This window comes from Cydia splendana, chromosome 12 (genome assembly GCF_910591565.1).
Source record: "Cydia splendana chromosome 12, ilCydSple1.2, whole genome shotgun sequence".
NCBI classification, from domain to species: Eukaryota; Metazoa; Arthropoda; class Insecta; order Lepidoptera; family Tortricidae; genus Cydia; species Cydia splendana.
Genome location: NC_085971.1, coordinates 1,558,373 through 1,572,872, shown reverse-complemented (window position 1 = coordinate 1,572,872; position 14,500 = coordinate 1,558,373). Strand labels below are relative to the sequence as shown.

The following is a 14,500-nucleotide window of genomic DNA, read 5'->3' as shown; positions in this document are numbered from 1 at the left end:
GTGCGTGAATGCATGAAATTGCAATATTTTGCAGTTTTGTCAGATTTTGATGAAATGAGACACTGTTGAGTGGAATATATTTCGATTTAGACGTAATATTTTTTATTGTTTGCGCCAATATTAACACATCTTAGAAAATTGTTTGGGTTTTGAAAGAAATAGTGATAATCCGCAATTTGTGCACAATCACGCCATCTTTTGGTGGCTAGTCGGCAGGACAGCCCTACACATCCACCTTAAAGAATTTGAGATGCGGACGGATGGTGCTTTTGCTGAAATGAGTTTTCTGTGAACAAATCAATGTTGGTCCTGTACTTATCGATCAATGATTTGACATAATGCAGACCAACAAAATTATTTTTCATTATAAATACTACTGAAAACCCTCTGAATTAAACCTTGGAAGGAATGAATTCGCTATGAGTATGACAAGTCAAATTAAAAGAAACTTACTTCCTCAGAATAAGTAATAGTACCTACCGTACAGAAAGGAGACTTCCTACAAAACCGAAGTTTGACAGCGGTTCAGGGACGAATCATGCTATCTTATGTATGGTACGATCCCTTTCGGCTATTTAGGGTTGTCAAAATTCAAGTAATTATCTTATCTGTGGTCGTACACGCAACTGGACGTCAAGTTGTGTCAACCCTAATAATTTCTCGGAGCAATGCTGACCCGAACGGAGCCGAGAAAGCCCGAAAGAAAAGTTTCGCACCCTTTCTTTACTTCCTTAGGTACCATTTTTTACGTGGTTTACAAGGTACATATACAAGATTGCCTGTTATAGTACATTATAACATTACATACCTAGGGAGGTGAATTCGTGAATGCTCCAGATCGCAGGTGTTTGTTCGGTTCGGGCCATAAATATGCGATCTGGGGCTTTACGAATTACCGCCCGTGGTTTGTCTAAAGTTTTACTCTTGCCTTGGCCAGGAAGTGAGATTTTCTTCTCGCATAAAATATCAAAAGTCTGACCAAAATCGGAATGATGTCAAGTGTCATTGGTATTTAATTCAGAAATAATATGTCATCGTGTAAATTATTTGCTTTAGGAGGTAATAATATCTTCCAAGATTAACCATCGACCGTATTTCTTAAGTACCTACAGCTTTCCGTATTTTCTAGTCCGCTACGTACATACAAGCGGCCGCTATAAAGCCCAAAAGTGGTTGCGTTTTTTCATTTGTAGTCTGCCTCTTTCTGCCTCTTTCGCATTCATGTAATGTTCATATAACGTGTTGCTGGCTTCCCTTTTGCACACTTTCAGTGTCATTCTAAATCTGTGGTTAACTGGCAGAGAATGACATTTGTTAAATAATTTTACGGTTTAAACTCACTTGTCTCGTAATGTTAGTGTTGGCAACTCCAACAGTAATATAACTAATATAAGTCATTCATTCTAAGATCGGTTACCATGTGAACCGCTTAATTAATTTCACCTATGTGCTGATTCTGCTTTTATTAATTAATTATTAAATATTGTGACCATCACAGCTTTCTCTTCTTCGCCCGTACTGAACCAGCCACTAGTCTCTCCGCTGAACAGTTAGTAGGTATGCCTCAGAAGTCACAACAGTTTAAATTCGAATGAGAATTGTTAGGGTTCCGTACCCAAAGGGTAAAAACGGGACCCTATTACTAAGACTCCGCTGTCCGTCCGTCCGTCCGTCTGTCTGTCACCAGGCTGTATCACATGAACCGTGATAGCTAGGCAGTTGAAATTTGCACAGATGATGTATTTCTGTTGCCGCTATAACAACAAATACTAAAAAGTACGGAACCCTCGGTGGGCGAGTCCGACTCGCACTTGTCCGATTTTTTTAGATCGCCACAGGCACTTCTTCGTTTCGTCTAACTCTATATATATTTCGTCGCTGTTCAACAGTTTTTAAACTAAGAAATATATAAGTAGGTACAGTTGTTTAAAATACAAACACCCTCCAGCATGAAGTACAAATTAGTTGTCAAACAATAACACGTGTTACTTGACATTATCCCAAATTGAGTAAAAACCAACACAAAAAACACACATAGTTATATCGATTCGTAACCGCGCTGAGGTCGATGTACTGAGTAAAAAACTCGAAAATAATTACATCGTTACCCTATTCTTTGACAAATATAACTTATATACCCTGCTAAAATACCTAATCAACCTTAAGACAAAGTTATAAGGACTATATTGCAGTAATATTATGTTTTTAATTCTATTTTAGTTGGTCTTCTTGACGGTTATGTCACATGCGGCGTGTCACCTCCTGGACAGATGATTAATGTTCTCTTACTGTCTACCTCATGGTTCTATGGCTTGATGATAGCATTATCACTTTCAAAACAGCCTATCAAGTTAATAAATCTCTGGCGCTTATGATCTTCTTGATATTTATTGTAGTTTTTGTACCAAAATTGTAGCAGATAGATCATTATCGCCTATTGTAACAGGGCAAATGCGCTCATCGGTACGATTGTCTTGTTAAGTGAGATATAAATCGCGGGCTCGAAAGAAATTGTAGTGATTCTATTGTCCTTACATCCGTATTCATTATGCGCAGAAGATTCGATAGTAATTGTCAAGTATCACAATATTTATGAATGGGATAATCGCCTATAGTCGAGCTAGTATCAGGTGAATTTTTCAATCCACCTGCCCAAGCCAAAAAGTTCACCGGATTGAAAATGTTCTCTGTTTGGCCAATTCCCAAAAACTGCTTTAAAATTTCAATATAATATAAAATACAGCATGGTATTGTCTTGTGTTTCTCTGCTTCAGGTATTAAGTAATTCTAACATTTCTAACAAACTGGAAGTCGTGGGTATGGTACTCCGGCTTTTACCAATGAATTTTCCGAAAGTTATTTATTGGATATCAACTTTATTAGATAATATAAAAAATAAAGACAAATGGCGGACTTAATGCATAAAGGCATTCTCTGCAAGTCAACCATCCAATTTGAAGTTATGTACGAAATATCATTTATAATTAAGAGTCGCTTCGCTTTTAGTTTAACGAGCAGTTGCTTTCGTAAAACCTATTGCTCGTGCCAAATCTTGGGACTAGTTAACTCAGTGGACCTCAAGGAACCTAAGTGAGCCTTGGCCAAAAGTCGGGACAACTCTAAGACAACTTTAAAAATCTAACCATTTGCCCTCCAGTGGTTGATAAGCTTCATGAATTGATATTTAACTTACTGTTGCTAAGCCAAATATAAACTGTTTTAATTCAAATATTCTGTACATGTGCTGCAAATCTTTTCTAATTAACGACACGCATGATTGTAATAATTGTCTTACTCGTAATGTCTCCCACGATCATAACCGGAATTTATGGTTTTTGGAAATTTTTAAATATAATATTAGGTCAGTTGGCCGTTAAGAGGCAAATAATAGCTCTTTGCAGGATTCTGCGATTATAGGACTGACTGGTCATGGACTGGTTGTCCTGATGCCTAAATATTTAAAAATTATAGAATTGGGTCAGTCAGTTGCTTTTTAAGTCGTTTTCTTAACGATTAAAAATTTTGTGACGAATGTTCATGATTTTTCCGAGACTACATGTAAGGGGGTCAATTCGGTTGTTCTAATGGTCATTGACTTTCGTGTGAGTATCTTAATATGTTGAAATATTTTTGCATTATAGAGTATTTAACACACATACAAATCTTAACATTTACATGTAATATTATTAGTAGGTGAATAAATGACAATCAATCGTCAAGTGGTACACGTAATGCCTTATATCCGAGTTTGTCATTCACAACCGTGACATGTGTCAATCTAATTTTAAACGTCATAAAAACAGGTTTAAAAACTTGATCTCATCTTTCGTCACATAATATTCTTAAACACGACTTTGCAAAATGCTTCTGATAATTTTAATTGTGGTCATATTTCTAAATATGTAATGTAATGGAGAATTTTCCGTTCAGCGGACGGCAATGATATATTGTTGGACTGTTAATAGGCAGATAATGGTGTTATTAGTTGACCGATAGAGTTTGTGCTGAAAGAGAAGAGTCGTGGAATGTATGGGGCCTAATACATTTCACGACTCTTCTCTTTCCGAACAGACTCTAGTCCGTGGGGCTGGGTGATTATTTCTAAGATTTGTCACTGAAACGCGCGTGAAACCTGTTTCCAGTTCACATTTGTATACTGATTTATTTTATTTTTTTAAGAAGTAGAATAAAATTACATTACTAAACTGTTGGAACAGTTTGACTGTCAGATCGGCAGTCTTTTAATAAATCATTATATTCACTTTTTCATAAAAAATAACCCACGGCAAATGTGCCGCGAGCGAAGAAGGTTTGTCAGATGGAATTTAAGTTTTTTAAGCACCGCTCTGTTGACAATCTTTGAACCCGATCTGTCGTTATGACGTTTGTGTTTTTTTAGAAAGACACTAAATGTCACGGCGTTTGGCAAAGTTTTACTAATATCTCTAGATTTAAAAAAAGAGTATCACCCGCGACAATGGAAACACGTCATAATCTGCGGAAGCTAACACATGTTCCTCATATGCTATATGTCTCACGTGCTTACGCTCTATTACAGGCAAACTAGCTTACTGCCACACCAATTATACGAAAGTCAACCCTATTTTTAAACTAATAAGAGCTTACACGAATCCTCAATAACTTTGGTCTATGCGCAGAAAGCCTACCGCGAACACCGAAGTTCGCAAATTGCGGGCATCTTTCTCTGTCACTCTAATTACGCCTCAATTGGAGTAAAAGAGAAAGATAACCGTAATTTGCGAACTTGGGTGTTCGCGGTAGGCCCTCAGAGGCAAACCAACTTTATTAACCACTTCAATCAAACGAAAATAACCTCCATTTCTCTACCAGCAAGAGCTTTCGCGACTGTTAGTTAACGTGGTAGCGCAGTGTGGGTCTTTACATACATAAATATACTTTTTAAGTTCTTGAAGATTTGGCGACGTTTTTAGGAATTACATTCAACCTAGTTTTGGAGTTATGAATGGGTATGAATGGATAAAATTGGGAGCCCCCTCTGAGATGTAATTCGAGAGTTATGGAATTAGGCCTATACATTTCTATAAGTAGGTTAGGTACATATCTTAACTTCTGGCACTAAATTGAGTGTAGAAATTTAAGTGTGCGAACTGACGACATTTTTGAGGCACAGTTAGTGAGATACAGAAATAAGTAATAACCAATTTACGCACATACTTGCGTTTCATTTTTGGTCGCACTTTTGAAGTTTGTCAGTCGTTCGTCATCTAGTTCTGTGATTATTACGACTATTCACGCTGAATGTACCTATAAAACAAGCATTTGATCGAGTACACACAGCAACACTTAACTATCCATCGGTGGACCGTATGCCTATAGTAATAAGGTCCATCGACAGTTAACCAGTGTGGGTGACGGTTGTCCATTCATTCGTCTTGCAAAAGAGAAAGAACCGTCTGTTCTGATGAAGTTTATTATAAATTGTAATTTGCAAATCGACATGCCAGTCAAGACCAAAGTGGACAACCCGCGCGAAAACGCCTTTCCATACAAACTTAGACCTAATTTTCCCTACTGGATATTAACATTTTTGAAAATATTTTGCTACAATTCGATGTACCTACAACCCCCTTCGTTTGATTTCAATTTTTAATTATTAAAAGTTAGAAGAGAAACATCTAAAAATCGTAAAAAGTCGAATAAAGGGGCTATAATATTTTGCATAATGTCAACAGAGAGGAAAATGTGGACTAAGTTTGTATGGAGAAGCGGTCGTACCCTTTCCTCTTAAAACAATCGTTAAAATACTACGATTACTGTTAAACCGCCGACAAGTTTAATTAAACTCAATTGCGTCTACGCATCGTCGTATCTCAATGTCCATAATCTTAGGAAAATGAACCTTAATCCAACCGCTGTATGTTCTAATTTCAATGGAGCAGGACTTCACAGGGGAAGGTTTGGAAAGGTACTTCATCCCAGCTCTTAGAGCGAGTTTCAATTTTATGACAATTTTACGTCTTTCGCATAGATGAATATTGCAAGAATTACTATATTTTACGTTACGAGCGTCACATTATAGTTTTACTTTTAGGTCATTCATTCATTCTTTTAAAATTATGGCTTCAGCCCATTGGGGCTATTTCGCCAGTGTCAAGGTCGTAGTAGCAGGGTAAAACGATTGAAATTGTACGGTTAGTACAAGACTGTGTACGGTGATTTAGCTCTTGTAAAGCGATAGCGGGCTTTACAAGAAACACGTGGACAACCGGCCGTAGACTCCAAAATGATGGTTAAACGTGCTTCAAGATAAATTCTCCATTCACTGCACACTACCACATTCGTTTACTGTATAATAGGCTATCGATATTACACTTTAAACAATATTAATGAGCAAAAAACGAATCAATTAATCTCGCCGCGTGCCATCAAGATGGCGCTCGAACCGGAAGCCTACTTTTAGGTCAGTACGGCTACCACCAGTTTTGACATTGACACATTCGCTCACGTCTACGTAAGTTACGTAACTTACTTTCTATGCATCTCGCTCGTACTCGCATATTAGTGCAAGCGAGATGTACAGAAAGTAAATTACGTAGACGTGAGCGTTATGTCAACGTCAAAACTGGTGGTAGAGGTACAACAGGTACGTGTCATTTCGCATGGGATTTTGAGTTTCTAAAACGTACCGCTTGGCGCGCTGTTCAAAGGCCCATACAAAATGATACATAACACAAACGCGAACGGACATCACCGAGCATCACGCTATCGAATGAAATTTAAACTTTTTTTCCATTTTTATTTTATTTTTGGTCATTTTTACATTTTTGTATTTTTTATGTTATTTCTATTTCGATTTTAATAGGAGAAAAATGTTTCCCAAAGTTTTTATTTCCATTCCGTTACCACCATTACGTTCCGTTCCGTAGGTACCACTTTTCATACATTTTGTAAATAACTGTAGAAGGGTCGGAAAATGTATGCAAATGTCACAGTTTTTTTAGAGATGCCACGAATATTCGGCAACTATTCTGTATTCGGCCTATTCGGCCACTTTGCCGTATATTCGGTATTCGCGGTCGAATGTTGCCTACTATTCGGCCGAATACCGAATATCTGTTGCACCTACCAAAAAAGAAAAATTACACAAAAAAATAACCAAAAACTAGGTATGTATATTTAATATTTAAAATGTATTCTTGGAAAGTATGTAGTTAAATACGAAGGCACGTTTTTGAGCACTTGTTGATTATAAAATATTTTATTTTTAACATGGGTCTGATTTGATTGACTCTAACTACAGTAATTAAGGGTCGGTTGCACCAAACTGTTCGTATCGTTAAAGAGTTCGCAAATTTTTTATGCATGGAAAGTTTTATAGTAACGCGCCGGGGCGCGCCGGCTGACGTTGATCAGTCTGTCAAATGTGGTTGGTGCAACTGGCCCTAATTCTGTTCAACATAAAAATATATCTTAGCAAACGTTGTGTTTTGTTGTCGAACAATTTTCATAATAATTGTTACTTAAAATGTTTGCACGTCATGCCGATTATTCGGTCGCCGAATTTTCGGTATTCCGCCGAGAGTAGGGCCGAATATTCGGTATTCGGTATTCGGCCAAATTCACTATTCGGGGCATCTCTAGTTTTTTTGTCCTCTTAGGATCGAGAGAGCTCGTGATTCTGAGAGCAAAATTCCCAAATTAAAAAAAAGTATAATGTCTAACTTTATATAGACACTATAAGTAGTTAGCGGACAAGTCTTACCGAAGGCGTTTCTTTTCGTGTTTTTTCTGATGCGATCAGAATGAATCTTTTTGCCCGCCTGCATCTTTACTTCTTACTCTAAAAAAGCTCAAGTGCACTCAGGAAAACGCTATTTTATGTCATTACTGATAATAGTAGTTAGTTTGTGAATGAGTGCGAGGTAATTTAATGCTGGAAAAGTTTTAATTCGTTTTAAATCACTTTTAGAATTGTGTTACTAAAGTTTGTAGGTATGTATCTACGATCTATGAGACCTACGCTGTGAGGTTGTAGTTTTTCAAGAGCTAACAGAAAGTAGCCAAGTACGCCTTTGTACCTGTTCGCCTTACCATTTCCTAATAGTAAGTTACTTCTATTATGTGTTTTTGTATAGTCGCCGTCAGATATATCGGAGCGGCCAAGGTGTTCACAATATCTGAACACGCACCCTAACGCCCTGACAATTAGAGGCGTACCTATTCAGATATTTGTGAGCGCTTAGCTGCTCCGATATATTTGATGGAGACTGCAAAAAGTTTACTGCTACTACTACATAAGTACTAGGTAACCACAATACCAAAGAAAATGGGTCATTAATTGTTTGGGAATTTTCAAATAGAGTGATCCGTTTCTAAGTCCTTAAGTGTATTTAGTTAAACACACTTATGTCTGTTACTAGTTACTAATAAAAGTAATAAATTCTAAGATTGAAATAAGTATATCAATAGATATTACATACATATTTTTTTACTAAAGCGAATGCTAATATGTAACTTGCATTGTTTAATAATAATCCATTTAGTTACCAATAAGACTAGCTCGAAGGTCAAAATGACATGTCTAATCGTAGGTAATTTACATTTATGTGTCTTTGTTTACAGAAACTGTAAACGCAGCGCAGACGCGAATCCAGACACAACATAATCAAGCCGCAATCGGTGTTGCCGGATTTAGCTCAAATCCGGAGATTTACAGATTTTAGAGCGCGGATACGGAAACGAGCCGATTTTGATTTTGTTATCGTTTCTTTCGTCAGATTTTGATAAAATTTGGTAAGTTTCAAGAGCCCCTCATTGTGGGCACAATGAAACACGAAATCCGAATTTGGGACAACAAAATGTACCGTAAAATGGGGTGAGTAGGGACAAAACTGTCATTCAAACCTCGATAACATTTTATTTTTACATTTTATTAACTTAATTTTATTAATAAATGTTCCGGCCGTTTGTATTTTAGTTTTTTTATGAGTTTAGGTATTTCCATTTCATAACTTTAACGATAAACACAAAATCCCTCCTCACCCCGTAGGCCCTCGTAGTTGGGGTGAGATGGGATTGTAAACGTTGTTGAATCGATTTTTTTTATTATGAATATTACTATAGCTCCATTTGTATTAGGAATACATTACTTAGGTAGCAGTAGCCCTTAAAAACCATCTCACCCCCTGTCATCCCTTTTCTCCCCATTCATAATCCTCCTCCTCTCAATCCCTACTACCATTTTACGGTATGTCATTTTCCGTGGAGTTACGAAGATTCCATACGTTTTCGTAACTCAGGGGAAGATTAATTAGGACATAACATACGGTGAAATTGCGCTTTTATTGTACAGAAAAGAGAATTCAATCTGACGAAAAAAAAAGAACAACAAAATAAAAATCTGCCCAAACAAAACACTGAAAAACAAAAATGAAGGAGTTTTCGAACTTACGAAAAACGTTTAGGTACTTATTACCTTACTTTTAGAAACACGGTTACACATAGTTTTTACCGAATGTTGCTTGGTTGATACGATCCGTTTAAAAAAGGTTGTTGATCGACGTGTTATGAAAAAGTTTTTTAATTTCAATTATTTATTTAATTCGAATCTTGATCTTCTTATTTTCTGTCAAGAGTTTAGTGTTCTTTATTGACACTATGCTAAGTATTCAGACATGACAAAAACTTAACGGGATTATGTTGTGTTATTTATTATAGACACTAATGACCCTAAACCTTCTCTTCTTCTTCATCGCGTTATCCCGGCATTTTTGCCACGGCTCATAGGAGCCAGGGGTCCGCTTGACAACTAATCCCATGATTTGACGTAGGCACTAATTTTTACGAAAGCGACTGCCATCTGACCTTCCAACCCAGAGGGGAAACTAGGCCTTTTTGGGATTAGTCCGGTTTCCTCACGATGTCTTCCTTCACCGAAAAGCGACTGGCAAATATCAAATGATATTTCGTACAAGTTCTGAAAAACTCATTGGTACGAGCCGGGGTTTGAACCCGCGACCTCCGGATTGAAAGTCGCACGCTCTTACCGCTAGGCCACCAGCGCTTCACCCTACCCTACCCTGCGCTTCATCAGACCCTAATCCTTCATATAAGCATATAAGTCAATAGACCCAGTAGCGAGACCAGCGAGACCCAGAGCGCAGTAGAGAGCTAGTAGAAAAAAGCGGCAAATAAAAAAAAATGTAGGTGCGAGGGGTAATCATCCCATAGATAATTTGAATTTCGCGCCTTTTTCTACTGACAAAGTTGTTTGACCGGCTATAAAAGTTCATGTATAGCCTGACAAACTATTTTCAGTATTTTCGTCCCTGGAAAAAGACGGTTTTATCTACTTCTTTTGTTACTTATGCTTTTTTTTTGACATTTAGATTTTATTCTAGAAATTCTAGACTAGTATTTTTTTATACAATCTTTTTAAGAGCGCTCTTACAAGAAAAGTCGAAATAATGCAAAATTGATGATACTAGTCGACGAAATTCAGGACTTTGCGCTCATTATTAGAAACAATGAGTCTTTGTTCCAGTAAAAGCGTCTTCTTATCTTTATAAATATCGTTGTAAATATTAGAAAAAGGACTTATTAAATTAGTAATGATTTTTTTTCTGATGGTCGTTTCCGAAAAACCCCGTGAAGCACTGAATGGCGAGCTCTTATTTGGAAATGTTGAGAATTTTACTCTGCTAAACCTGGCTATTTTGTATTACTAATACCCTGTACTTTAGGCATATCAAACTATATTTTTCCTACATACCTTTGAGAAAGAGAAAATCAAAGTAAAACGAACTCGATTTTCTCTCCGAATCAAGTGTCAATTCCTACGAAAATCTACTTAATATCGAAGTCATTTTCATACTCAACCAATCTGCAACGTTTGCTTATACTGTTGGTATACATTAGTGTTTATGAAATTCTACTATAATTTTTTGGCAATTTTTTGAAAACTACTCTATATTACCGATGACGCGCGCTGCGCCAGCTCAGTGCCGCGGCAGAGCTTGTAGAGGCAGGACGTGTGTCGGTCGGCTCCGCACATTTTCAACGGCGACGACGAGGTTTTTTATCATTGTGTGCGGCGGGCGCCGTGTAAAACGCTATACTGTGTGCGTGTAAACCGCAACGAGAGACTTTGATCCTAGCACTGTTTTTATAGTATTATAATTTATAATGGTACAGTTTAATAAACTACCGGACAGGATTAAAAATATTTGAAACGACCTGACATTCTATATGTATTTATTTGACTCAAGATAGTACTCAGGGTCTGATGATGGAGCCGGAAGGTGGTCACCGGTACCAATCAACCATGCAACTAAACCACTTCGTGTTTAGGCTCGTTTTATTCATCTCAACAAGATCTTTGACACAAGATAGTACTCAGGGTCTGATGATGGAGCCGGAAGGTGGTCACCGGTACCAATCAACCATGCAACTAAACCACTTCGTGTTTGGGCTCGTTTGATTCGGCTCAACAAGATCTTTGACTTAAGATAGTACTCAGGGTCTGATGATGGAGCCGGAAGGTGGTCACCAGTACCAATCAACAATGCAACTAAACCACTTCGTGTTTAGGCTCGTTTTATTCGTCTCAACAAGATATTTGACTTAAGATAGTACTCAGGGTCTGATGATGGAGCCGGAAGGTGGTCACCGGTACCAATCAACCATGCAACTAAACCACTTCGTGTTTGGGCTCGTTTGATTCGTCTCAACAAGATCTTTGGCACAAGATAATACTCAGGGTCTGATGATGGAGCCGGAAGGTGGTCACCGGTACCAATCAACCATGCAACTAAACCACTTCGTGTTTAGGCTCGTTTGATTCGTCTCAACAAGATCTTTGACACAAGATAGTACTCAGGGTCTGATGATGGAGCCGGCAGGTGGTCACCGGTACCAATCAACCATGCCACTAAACCACTTCGTGTTTAGGCTCGTTTTATTCGTTTCTATAAGACCTTTGACACAAGATAGTACTCAGGGTCTGATGTTGGAGCCGGAAGGTGGTCACCGGTACCAATCAACCATGCAACTAAACCACTTCGTGTTTAGGCTCGTTTGATTCGTCTCAAGAAGACCTTGGACACAAGATAGTACTCAGGATCTGATGATGGAGCTGGAAGGTGGCCACGGGTACCAGTCTACCATGTAACTGAACCACTTCGTGTTTGGGCTCGTTTGATTTGTCGCAACAAGATCTTTGACACAAGGTAGTACTGAGGGTCTGATGATGGATCCGGAAGGTGGTGACCGGTACCAATCAACCATGCAACTAAACCACTTCGTGTTTGGCTTCGTTCGATTCGTCGCAACAAGATCTTTGACACAAGTTAGTACTCAGGGTCTGATGATGGAGCTGGACTGTGGCCACGGGTACCAGTCTACCATGTAACTGAACCACTTCGTGTTTGGGCTCGTTTGATTTGTCGCAACAAGATCTTTGACACAAGGTAGTACTGAGGGTATGATGATGGATCCGGAAGGTGGTCACCGGTACCAATCAACCATGCAACTACACCACTTCGTATTTGGCTTCGTTCGATTCGTCGCAATAAGATCTTTGACACAAGTTAGTACTCAGGGTCTGATGATGGAGCTGGACTGTGGCTACGGGTACCAGTCTACCATGTAACTGAACCACTTCGTGTTTGGGCTCGTTTGATTCGTCGCAATAAGATGTTTGACACAAGATACTACTCAGGGTCTGATGATGGAGCTGATAGACAGGTACCCGTCGCCACCTTCGCGCTCCATCATCAGACCCTGAGTAGTACCTTGTGTCAAAGATCTTGTTGAGATGAATAAAACGTGCCTAAACACGAAGTGGTTTAGTTGCATGGTTGATTGGTACCGGTGACCACCTTCCGGCTCCAACATCAGACCCTGAGTACTATCTTGTGTCAAAGATCTTGTTGAAACGAATAAAACGAGCCTAAACACGAAGTGGTTTAGTTGCATGGTTGATTGGTACCGGTGACCACCTTCCAGCTCCATCATCAGACTCTGAGTATCACCTAGTGTCAAAGATCTTGTTGAGACGAATCAAACGATCCTAAACACGATGTGGTTTAGTTGCATGGTTGATTGGTAATGGTACCTTCCAGCTCCATCATGAGACCCTGAGTACTGTCTTGTGTCAAAGATCTTGTTGAGACGAATCAAACGAGCCCAAACACGAAGTTGTTTAGTTACATGATAGACTGGTACCCGTGGCCACCTTCCAGCTCCATCATCAGACCCTGTGTATCTTCAGTGTCAAAGATCTTGTTGAGACGAATCAAACGAGCCTAATCATGTTACTACATGGTTGATTGGTATCCGTGACCACCTTAATCATCATCAGATCCTCAGTACCAGTTCGTTTTTAAACCCTCGTTGATACAAACTTTACAACCTATAGGTACCAAATGCAATGACGAAACATGTAAATAAGCGAGTAGGTACCTATAATTTCTTTCGAGTAATATACCTTCATAAGTACGAGTATGGGGCTATTCATAAATTACGTCGTTTCAAATGGGAGGAGTGGGGGGGGGGGGGGGGTCTGGAGATCGGATGATGGTAACATAACGTAGGAGGAAACAGATTCATCCGAAGCTTGATTTTTGGATGATTTGAGGGGTGGGGGGGGTCAAAAATCGTCAAAAATAGATGACGTAATTTATGAACAGCCCCTATGTACATTTGCACTGCATTTAGTATTTTCGTACTTACCAAATAACAGTTTTAGAACTTTAAAAGTTAAGTACAGTTAGTGTTGTTATGGTTGATTTCAATATGCTTCGCGAAGGATCAAGAATGTTTAATCCATCATTGTAGTGCGAGTGTGGTAGAAGGGATCGGCATACTGAGCTCGCACGGCCTGCCGCAGCGCGTAAAATACCTAAACTCGCTCAACGCCGAAATGTAATAGCGCTCTTAATGTTTGACGATCCTTTTGTGAAATTCTTAGTGTTAAATTAGATATGTATAATAATCCAATTTTATTATGAAATAATATTAACATCAATAAATTGCTCTGATAATTAGATTAAGATTAATTACGATTCATAAGAGCTTGTTGCTAGGCCTACATGAATAAAGTATATTTTTGATTTTGATTTTTGATTTTGATTTTGACGCGAATTAAAATAAAATATGCTCGGAAAGGTAAACCTCAATCCATATTGTGAATTTTCCTAATTTTTAGTGAATCCATAAGAATTTTAAAAGCCCAAAATCAGCCTACAGATTTTCAAAACATTAAGCTAGCAACACTGAGCACAACAAACACAGACGTAACGTGAGATAGCCACTTTTTGCCGCCATTTTTTCTCAAGTGATGTAACGCGGGTCGGCGACCCGACACCTGTTGCTTTTTTTCTTTTTTTTTTAATTTCTCAAATCGCGATGGACACTGGTCTATTAAGCACTCGGTTTTTGTCGGAGCTCTTTTGGTTATTGATTTATTAGGATTTATGGGTATGTTTGGATTAATGGTAAAAAGTAATGAACATTTCTC

General features: G+C 38.4%; 1 protein-coding gene across 1 annotated transcript in view; it reads left to right on the top strand.

The window, feature by feature from the left end:
- LOC134795853 (tRNA dimethylallyltransferase) overlaps positions 1 to 14,500 on the top strand; it is a 332,571-nt gene that overhangs the window by 272,756 nt on the left and 45,315 nt on the right. The gene's annotated exons all lie outside the window — the stretch shown is intronic.